The sequence below is a fragment of the Tupaia chinensis genome, unplaced genomic scaffold (assembly GCF_000334495.1).
Source record: "Tupaia chinensis unplaced genomic scaffold, TupChi_1.0 Scaffold000054_1, whole genome shotgun sequence".
In the NCBI taxonomy this organism is placed as follows: Eukaryota; Metazoa; Chordata; class Mammalia; order Scandentia; family Tupaiidae; genus Tupaia; species Tupaia belangeri.
In genome coordinates this window covers 8,676,866-8,687,965 of record NW_006159512.1, presented here as the reverse complement: position 1 = coordinate 8,687,965, position 11,100 = coordinate 8,676,866, and the positions used below count along the sequence as shown (strand labels likewise).

The window sequence follows — 11,100 nt, the reverse complement described above, 5'->3', positions numbered from 1 at the left end:
TTCCTTTCTCTCTCTCCCAGTCTTTTTCTCTCTCTGAGAGAATTAGAATAAATAAACAAATGAATAAATAAATAATTCTTTAAAAATATGTCAGCCCTATTATAAAAAAATACTAAAAGTAGCTTTAAATGAGATTCTATATCAGAGACAAAAGCTAAAAATCCTCCTATCCAAAATCCTAATAAAATAAAAATCTCAGGGCGCGCGGTGAGATAAGGCCACAACTCCCGGCTGCCTTCTCCCTTCCTACCTTATAACACTCCTTCCTTTCTCTCTTCAGTTAAACTTCCCCTTCAAACTCTCCCCTTCACTACACTTTCAAACTAAAACACATCTAAGCCTTACCCCCAATGCAAGTTAAATAATCAAAACTTGTAACCATAAAAATAAAAGTTCAAGTTACCATTACATTCTCCAGCTAAAAACTTTATAGTCCGAAAGCTTTGTAAAACCTCCCAGCTAGGCTCCAGCCTCCTCACAATGCTCAGCTACTCCTCACAAAATCTAAGAAACTCTAATTGTCTTCTCAGTTCAAAATCTCTCACAAATCAAAACAAAGCTAAAAAATTCTTAAATAACTCAAAATATGTTATAACAAATTGACAAGTCACCTAAATCTTTCATTAAATTTTCACTTAAAGAACACTCAAAAGTCACTCAATAGTCCTAAAGACTAAAAATTTCCCCTGAAACAAAAATCTTAAAAAATCAATCATTCAAAGCCTCTGCCTCAGTAGAGACTATTTTCAGTATAAACAGCCTAAACATTCAACAATACCCGTGACTAACATCCTCGTGTTCCCCAGTGGAACCTTGTCTCCAGTGTAAAGTTAGTCATATGACGCAGGAACGCAGGGGCGCAGGGGTGATCAGGCCCAGCACCCGCAGCGGACACAGGTTCTTGCTCACGCTCAGGAAGAATTAGAAACACGAACACGTAGAGAAGTTGAAAGCGGGGAGTTTATTAAAAGAGGTAGAAGGAAGCTCAGAGCTCCCAGGAAGAAGGGAGGGGTCCTGAAACAGGTTGCCCCCTTGTAGTTTGGGTTTCAGGTTTATATCTCAGCTAGTAGGGTCCCACCCATCAGAAAATGAAAGCGCTGGGGAACCAGCAGTTGGCGTAATGGCTGTCGCTGGACTCCCACATAGTCGACCACGGTTCACGTCCCGGACCTGGTGGGTTAAAACTCATGCTGGGCACATGTGCATGCGTGCCCAAGATCCCGAGAGGAGAATGGAGGAGAAGGGATTGTGGTGTGACTATCCCCCCTGGGGGGTGATTTCTCACTTTCTGTCTCTATGTCTTTCTCTGTCCATCTGGCGAGCGCACGCGCCCTATAACAAAAACCTCTCCAAAAAAAAAAAAAAAAAAAATAAGATATTAAAATTAAAAACAAAAAAAAAAGAAAATGAAAGCGCTTTGCCCCCATTCCGGTAACTGTGGTAATGCTCTTACACTCTCTGTGTGTCCTGGATTATGTCGGTCTGGCCTTTTGGCCTTTTTCTACTTAAATCCCATTACTGGGGACAACTGCATGTCTAAGGGTGGAGGAACATGGCGCCTGGCCCAGTGGAGTTCTATGGGAAAGGGCCAAGGGTTCTTTAAGGGCGTCTGCATGTCTAAGGGCCAAGGACAGGGTGACTGGGAGAGGAGAGGAATTGTCAGGAGTCACACCTCACAGTGGTTTCCTTGGGGGGTCCCCTTACCCTATCTGCCTATAAATGGGGTCTAACTCTTGCCTCAACTGGAGACAAAAACGCCCTGAGCTCCAGAGAAAGTTCCAAACTTCCGAGTCTATGCTGGCCTCTAAAATTAAAAATGAATGGAGCCCAAAACCCCAATAACTCTCTTAGACATCTAAAAATCTCACTAGACAAGCCTCAGATAACTCTTAAAGTAATAAATAAAAATTGAAGTTTTTAAAATTTCTTTTTTTTTTGTTACTTAGTTTTTATTTCATAATCATAAACTTAACTTTGCAATTCAGCTAGATTTGGAGGGGAATAAGGAAAATATGGAACCCAAAGAACTGCAGCGAGAGTGCAGATCACAGGACACAGTGAGCAGATGGGGTGGAGGGTGCCCTCCTGAGCTAGAGAAGGCACGGTTAAGAGAGAACAAGTCACATTCACTAGAGTCGTCCACAGTCAGCAGTGGGGATTTTCTCGCTGGACTTGCATTCTTGGACCCAAAGTGCTCCATGGCTTCCACGATATTCATGCCCTCTTTCACCTTGCCAAAGACCACACACTTGCCGTCCAACCACTCGGTCTTGGCAGTGCAGATGAAAACCTGAGAACCGTTTGTGTTGGGTCCAGCATTTGCCATGGACAAGATGCCAGGACCTGTGTGTTTCAGGATGAAGCTCTCATCTTCGAATTTCTCCCCATAGATGGACTTGCCGCCAGTTCCATTATGGCGTGTGAAGTCGCCACCCTGGCACGTAAACCCTGGAATAATTCTGTGAAAGCAGGAACCCCTACAACCAAATCCTTTCTCTCCACTGCTCAAAGCGTGAAAGTTTTCTGCTGTCTTTGGAACTTTGTCTGCAAACAGCTCGAAGGAGACATGGCCCAAGGGCTCGCCATCAACAGCGTGTCCAAGAACACGCAAGGGTTGACCATGGTTGAGGGCAAGACACTCGAGCAGCGGCATCTGCAAAGCCGAAGTTTTTAAAATTTCTGTCTAAAGAAATAATTAAAATTGTATCTAAAAGTACAATCATAAAAAATAAACAAAAGTGCCATTAAAAAGTTACAGTAATAAAAATATAGTTTTAATTAAAAATTCTTTAAAAAGGTTTAACATAAAAATACTTTGTATAATTGTCTATTTTAAAAATGGCTAAATTTAAAAAAAGACAAAAACTACAAGTCTACAACATGTTATTAAAAGTCTTAGTCACACTTAAAAAATCTTTAATAAAATTGGGGACCAGCAGGTGGCATGGCGGTTAAAGGCACCAGACAGCCACACGGCCAACCAGGGTTCAGATCTCGGACCTGGTGGCTTACTGTCTCACTTTCTCTCTCTCTCTTGCTCTCTCTCCCTCTCTGTCTCTCTTTAATCAAACTTGAAAATAGTAATAATAAATAACATTAAATAAACATAATTCTGTTAGGCTGGAGGCCTGGGCAGCTTGGATGTGGGAGGTGGATGCCAGGCCACAGTCAGCTGATACAACCTGGATCTAGTCTGTCATCAGACGCATGCTACACTCAGATCTAACCTGGATGTAGCACACGGCACTCTGCTCTGCACACGGCACTCTGCTCTGCACACGGCACTCTACTCTGCACACGGCACCAGACCTTACGTGGAACACTAGTCTGCTCTCCCCCTAAACCTTTACCACACATGGACTGTTTCTACCTCTAAGACACTCCCCCTCCCTATACCCTTATAAAAATCGCCAAACCCCACCCTAGGGCGCAACTTCTCTGGCCCCCTCTCTCTTTCTCTGTTGGACCAGCAAACCTCACCTGGGAGCGTTCCCAATAAAGGCTCTACATTTCTATTTTCTCACATGATCTGCCCATTCCTTACAAATTCTTTTAAAAGAAGAAAAAAATATTTAATGAAATTAATGTTTTATTTATAACTGTTTTAAAGCTAGCTATACTAATATTATGCTGTCAGTCACAGTTCTAAATATTAACTTGAAGTCCTATATACAATAAAGATAGCTACATTTCTTTGTCTATCATTATTATAATAAACTACTCTTCTCTTTTAAAATCCGTTGAACTACAAATGGTGGTTGAGACAAATTCTCCAATAAACACCCGTCATAACCTCTATCACAAACCTCTTAATAGACTGCTAATAAAAAGTCCTTAACTACTGCCTGCCTTCTGAAACCGAGCAAGGACCTCCTAATGTATTCTCTAGGGTTCCTGAAATATAAAGCCCATTTATATTGTAATGACCCAGAGTAAGAAGTCTGGTTATGATCATGACCAACATGGACCATGAGTGAGGGCCATTTGACCTCAAAAACTCTCACTGAAAGGAAAGATAAGGTTTTTATTTCAATATGTAAGATGTTTTATGGGCTGGAAACTGCTGGCTGTGAGCTCAGAGAATCCAGGCTGAATGGCTCCAGACACCTGAAGAGGAATTTGATTATCTAAGGCCTCACCAAGAATGCCCATGAACTGATCAGGCCCTCTTCAACCAATCACTGACTGATCATGTACCTAGGACCTCAGCCCCTAATTTTGTCCTTAAAACGCATGTGGGGACCATCTCAGGGAGACCGGGTCTTTTCAGCATGAGCTGCCCGCTCTCCTGGCTTTGCGCTTTGCAATAAAGCTGTACTTTCCTTCACCACACCATGTGCCTATGGCTTGGTTTTATAGCGCTTGGGCGAGCCAACCTGATTTGAGCTCGGTAACACGTTCTCAATCATTGTACAAGTTCAACAAAAAAAGTCAAAACAATCTTCAACCCTTGTGTCCCTAACAGCAATTAGAATTTCCTCTGCAGAGCGGGGAATGAGGTAAGAGACAAGGACCCTAAAAGTACATATAGTTAGGGTATGGGCCCAAAATGAAATCACAGAGTGGCTGAGTTTTGAGGTAAAGAGAGTGATGGCTCAGCGACTGACCCAGTCAGCACGACAGACCTAAAACAAAGGCTTGTTTCACGCCCCACTCTTACCCAACTCAAATCAGGTTCGCTCACCCAAGCGCTGCAAAACCAAACCACAGGCACCTGGTGTGATGAAGGAAAGTCCGGCTTTCTTGCAAAGTGCAAAGCAAGGAGAGTAGACAGCTAGGCTGGAAAGACCCGGTCTCCCCGAGGGGTTCCCCACATGTGTTTTCGAGGGTCAGACTAGGAGCCGAGATCCCAAACACATGATCAGTTCAGTGATTGGTTCGAGAGGACGTGATCATCTCTTGAACATTCTGGATTGGTGAGGCCTTAGATAATCAATTTCCTGATCAGGTTTCCGGAGCCATTCAGCCTGGAGTCTTTGAGCTCACAGCCAGCAGTTTCCAGCTTACTGAACATCTTACATAATGAAATGAAAACCTTATCCTTCCTTTCAGTGAGAAGTTTAGACGTCAAATGGCCCTTATTCATGGTCCGTGTTGTTTCATTATCATAACCAAAGTCTGAAGTCTTACCCCTTCCTCTGGGTCAGTAAAATGTAAATGGACCTTCTATTTCAAGAACCCTAGAAATTACATTAGGGGGCCCTGCTCAGTTTCACCACCACAGTCCAGAAAGAAGGTAAGATAAGGGTCATCATGGCCCAAAGCATCTAAACAAAAAATCTCCGGACCTTGGGACACACTCCAGAATTAGGAAAATTATGAGATCCATCCGACACGAGCCCTTCCCCACCAGGAATGGAACGCGTGCACACGCCCCACCTAGAACCTAAGTCGGACAAAGTCTTTCCTGACCCAAATAAAAACCCCTCGCCCACAGTTCTCCCCGGGCAACCCATTTTCTGGGACCCCTCCTTTCTTGGGAGCTCAGTCCTCCCCCCCTTTAATAATTTCCACAATTTGTTTATACTTACTCTGTGGCCGCGACTGTAATTCTTCTCAAGCGTGGGACAGAAACCCATGTCTCACTGTGAGTGTGGGCCTGATCACCCCTGCGTCCCCGTGTTCCTTTTTAAAAGTGGAAATTGGGGCCAACAGGTGGCATGGTGGTTAAAGGCACTGGATTCCTGCATGGCTATGGTTCAAGTCCTGGACCTGGTGGCTTCCTTTCTTACTTTCCCCCTCTCTCTTTCTCTTTCTCTGATCAAAACTGGAAAATAACAATAATAAAAAGTAAAGTTAAGTAAAATAATTGTTTTTTGGAGAGGTTTTTTGCTATAGGGCACATGCGCTCGCCAGACAGACAGAGAGAGACATAGAGATAGAAAGCGAGAAATCACCCCCCAGGGGGGATGGTCACGCCGCAATCCCTTCTCCTCCATTTTCCTCTCGGGATCTTGGGCACGCATGCACATGCGCCTGGCATGAGTTTTAAGCCACCGGGTCCGGGACGCGAACTGCGGTCGACTACATGGGAGTCCAGCAATGTAGCCATTATGCTAACTGCTGGTCCCAGTAAAATAATTCTTAAAAAATAATAAAAGTGCAAACTTGGGGCCCAGCAGATGGCATAGCACATACATTGCTGGACTCCCACACGGCCAACTGAGGTTCGAGTCTCAGACCCAGTGACTTGAAGATCACATCGGGCGCACATGTGTGCCTGTCCAAGATACCAGGAGGAAAAGGGATTGTGGTGTGGCCATCCCCCCAGGATGGTGATTTTGCACTTTCTCTCACTATCTCTGTCTCTCTCTCTCCAGTGAGTACATGTGCCCTATGGCTAAAAATCACTGATTAAAAATATGCATACTTGATTACATTAGTCCTGAGGTATATGTACACTCTCTGATGGTAGCCAGTGCTGACAGGAGAATGCCTTAGTAAAGCGTAAGCCTCCCTTTGACCTCGGCCCCACCAACCTCTGCAGCCTGTGTCCCACCCGTTCCCCACTCTCTAGGGAAGTTTTCTGGTGACAATTTTCTGTTGACGTGAAGTGTAATTGCACAGTGTCCAGTGGGTGTGGCTGGTGTAATTTCCATCCTGTTCTTTCGGCTCACTCTTACCCCAACACATGGGTGACCTGGGCAGGGCTCCAGTTCCTGAGGAAGAGCCCACACTCCGCAAGGCAGTGCAGACCCCTCTGCTGCAGGCCCCGTGCGTTCATGCTATCAAACCCTCTTACACTAACTGTATTTGTTGTCTATAAAGGAGGCGTCAAAAGTCCCGTGCGAAATACGTCTTACTTATTTTGAAAAATCAGTGTGTGAGAGGGCCAGTAGATGGCGTGGTGGTTAAGGTGTTGGACTCCCACATGGCCAACTGCAGTTCAAGTCCCATCTTTGGTGGCTTAAAACTCATGCCGGGCGCGTGTGCATGCCCAGAATCCTGAGAGGAGAATGGAGGAGAAGGAATTGAGGTGTGGCCGTCCCCTGGGGAATGATTTCTCACTTTCTTTCTGTCTTTCTGTGTGTCTCTGGCATGTGTATGCACCCTAGAGCAAAAATTTCTCTAAACAAAACAAAAGAAAACAAACCGTACATGGATTTCAATTTTTTTTTTTTTTTGCACCAAAACAAATTCTTGTTTTACTCTCATTTCCATGCCCGTGTTGAAATCCCCTCACCTCGGGCCGGTAGTGGCTGAGAGAGGCATTTCCCTCCACTGCTGTGATGGTAGAGCTTAGTCTTGTCAATGTGCCCTTCAGCTTGTTTTCTTTTTGAAGCTATATACTGAGATGTAAACCAATTCAGGATTATTATGTGCTTCTGGTGGTTTCGTTTTTTGTCAATATAAAAATCTCTAGTTTTATTTTATTTAGTTAGCTACTTTTAGGTTTCTGTCATAGGGTGCATACACTTGCTGGAGAGAAGACAAAAAAGATACAGCGCGAGGGAAAGGGAGAAATCACCTGCCGGGGGACGGCACTCTGCAATTCCTTCTCTTCCATTCTTCTCTTGGGATTTTGGGCACACATGCACACATGTCCAGTGTGAGTTCCAAGCTGCCGGGTCCACGACTCGAACCGCAATCACCCATGTGGAAGTTCAGCACCTTAACCACCACGCTACTGGCTGCTCCCCTTTATTTTTAATAGTGCTTCTTACAGAAGAAGTTACATTATCAATATAGTGACAACACAGGGTACACTTTACACTAACCCTCTCTGTATCCTTACCTGTAAAGTGAGTTTCTCGCTCTATTGTAACTTGCTAGAGAATGTGTCTGCTCGCTGGAGAGAGACAGAGAGAAAGAGAAGAAATGCATCTCCCCAGGGTCCTTTCATACACACCCACTGTTTTCCAAGCCACCAGGTCTAGGTCGCAAACCACACAGCCGACCTCGTGGGATCTGGCCACCTCCACGTCCCACCACAGCTTGGCCTGCGAGTTTCTTTCCACTGACGTTCACTTCAGGTTTGTTTCGTGCAAACGTTAGCAATCGTTACCCACTTATTTCAACTTTTACATTTATATTTAATCCAAGTATCAAAATATTTGGGCTTAAATCTAGTGTCTTACTATATTTTCCAATTGTTCTGCTTACTGTATGTTTCTGTTTGGGATCACACATGGCCGGATTTTATGCTAGAAGCAAAGGCAGAGAGGCTGACAGCGGCAGTAGTTCTGTTAACTACCTCCGTACAGGGCTTCGAACACCTGTTTGCTCCGATTCCTTACTCTAGACATCATTGTCTGCGATGAGAATAAGTGAAACAATGTGATTTTGCAGTGATGTTTTACACTCATAAGTCATACATGTGGCAGGTGGCCAGGCCCGTAAGGAGAGTGTGACGATTCTAGGTCGACTCCCTAACGCAGTCTCAGTTTTTGTCAACTCTGAGCACACGCACTCCAGAGTAATGAAATACTGTTACAATATGTAAAGCTGTTTCCCAAGAGCCAGCCTCTTCCTGCACAGCACTGCAGTGAGGGGTCTGTCTGTGACAGTTAAGCCTCCTCATGAGATTCTGAAAGCCAGTCTCCTCTAAACTCCCAATCTGTGGTTCTAATGTGACACATCAGAGCAAGGGAAAAGCACGCCTTCGATTACCCTCTGATCTAAACCGTTCAGTTGAAGGGATGCCCTTCTTAGCATCGAAACAAGTGGGAAAAAGGCTCTGACTATCGAGCAAACGAAAACTAACAGAAAGTATTGCTTGTTTATCAGAGAACTTGAAAGCACACAAGAATGACAGTTTCCCTGAATCACAGGCATCCAGGTTTCAAGTAATGTTACAAACGCAGACCACAGAAACAGTAAGAAAGGTAAGAGTGGAGGAAAACAAAGGGCTTGAATTCAGGCGCAGGCAGTGCTGAAGGTGGGCAGCCGAGCAGGGGCGAACAGGGAGGAGCCGCTGGGTGGCCCGGCGTCCGGAGCCCTTGCGGAAGCCTCACCCACCGTTCAGGGGACGGAAGAGGGAGAGGTCAGATCCTCTGGGAGGACAGAGCCGTGTTCAGCGTTATCTCGGGCCAGCTGGCTGGAGGTCTGGACTGACGACGAAGCACTGCCCTGCTTCCTCTTTAATGCCTATCCATGCTAGGGTCAAACGCTCCTCTCGTGGAGCCCCCAGACGGCCGCGTAGCGGTTAGGGCGCTGGACTCCCACGTGGTCGCTGCAGTTCAAGTCCCCGACCTGGTGGTTTGAAACTCAAACCGGTGCATGTGTGTGAACGCTCAAGACCCCGAAGGGATTGTGGACCAGCAGGTGGCCTGGTGGTTAAGGCGCTGGACACTCTGACGTGGTCAACCACAGTTCGAACCCTGGACCTGAGGGCTTGCTTTCTCACTTTCCCTCTGTGTGTCTCTGTCTGGTCATATTAAAAATAAATAAATGAGTAAATAAAATTAAATAAATAATTCTTAAACAAACAAACAAAAAGCTTTTTAAAAAGAAGTCCCGAAGGAATTTGGCGTGGCCATCACGTTTATGTGTGTGTGTGTGTGTGTGTGTGTGTGTGTGTGTTAATTCCTCACTTTCCCTGTCACTGTCTCTCTCTCCTCCGGCAGTATATATGCCCCAGGCAAAAAAAAAAGCTTCCTTTTCAGACACCATGCTCAGATCACAAGTTTGCTCCATTCCTGGCATTTACTGACATTTAAAATCCTACTGAATGGTTACTGCTTCACCAAGAATCATTTTTAAAAATCACTTTGGGGAGGTTCCTGCCTTGGTACTTGAACCTTGGAAACCACAAAGTCCTGCTTGTGTCTGGCTTGGCCAGTTGCCAGGCTTAAGCTCTCACTACAGCTGAGTGATGGGCTCTGTGGCGCTCTGTGGCCGTGGCACTGCTGTCCCTGTCTACACCTTAGCTCAGAGTGCGATCGCTGCAGTGCGCCAGCGCGGGAATGGCAGCCCTGTGGAAACCGTAACTGTTCACCCCGAAAATGACATAGGTATGTTTTCCCTAAAGTTGGGAAAACAGAATGGTGGGCATCAAATACACATAAGCAGAACAAAATTGGCCCCGATTGCAAGCAACATATCTTATTTAAAAGTAGATTTAATGGGTCGCATAGTGGCACAGTAGAAAAACAGCGACGCTCTGCAAAAAAACAGTGTGGCACGGGAGGGTTCGTGGTTCAAGTCTGGAGACCCCTGGGAGTACGCTGCCGGTGGATGGAAGCGTAGAAACCCTGTTGGGGATGTTCTCCTTCTCCCTCTCCTTCTCCCTCTCCCTCCGCCTCCCTCTCCCTCTCCTTCTCTCTCTCTCTCTCTCTGTTTTTCTTGCTCATGGAAGGAGCACATAAATTGAAATAAAACAGATTGAGGGCCAGCAGGTGGCATGGTGGTTAAAGCACTGCACTCCCCCCTGGCGGACCACGGTTCGAGTTCCGGACCTGGCAGCTGTTTTCTTTTTCTTGCTCCCTCTCTCTCTGTTTTGGTCTGGTGAGTGCATGTGTCCTATAGCAAATTAAAATACTAATACTAACAAATAAATAATTAACAAACAGATTGAAAGTGACTGTGTCACCTCTTTTGATCACGGCATGAGATGGGCTAGCCTCTTGCGTATGTGGAGCTGGGGGTTAAAATGAGGTGTGCTCCCCTGGAACGTGAGCACCCCCAAATCCTGACCATGTGGAGAAATGCAGAAGGGACCGTGGCATGCCCACACCCGCATGGGGAGTGCTTTCTCCTCTGTCTCTTCCTGACCAGCACACGTGCCCTCTGAAGATGAAAACTACCAAAGTGTGCTCGACACGTCTCAGACACCGAGGCCTGGGTTTGGATCCTGGGTCCAACGTGCCTGTCGTCCTGGCTGCCTTGGGCAGGCAGGGGAGGCTGGCAGCACGGCTAGATCCCGTCAGGGCTACCCCCTCCCTCTCAAAGAAAGAAATAAACATAAACAGACAGACAAAAAACCTTCCCTCAGCTCTAAAGTGTATCCCTTAACAGCAACGATGCCGGACCTTTACCGGAGTCTACTCCTTTTCTGCACTACCATTACCACGCGCCATGTCATCATTTTGGCATGCATGCTTATTTCTCAAGAACAATTCCCAGAAGTGGAATGACTGGGACAGAACCAAAGTACTTTTT

General features: G+C 45.8%; 1 pseudogene; it reads right to left on the bottom strand.

Moving 5' to 3' along the window:
* Positions 1 to 2,129: 2,129 nt before the first annotated feature.
* LOC102470334 (peptidyl-prolyl cis-trans isomerase A pseudogene) lies at positions 2,130 to 2,658 on the bottom strand (annotated as a pseudogene).
* Positions 2,659 to 11,100: the final 8,442 nt, after the last annotated feature.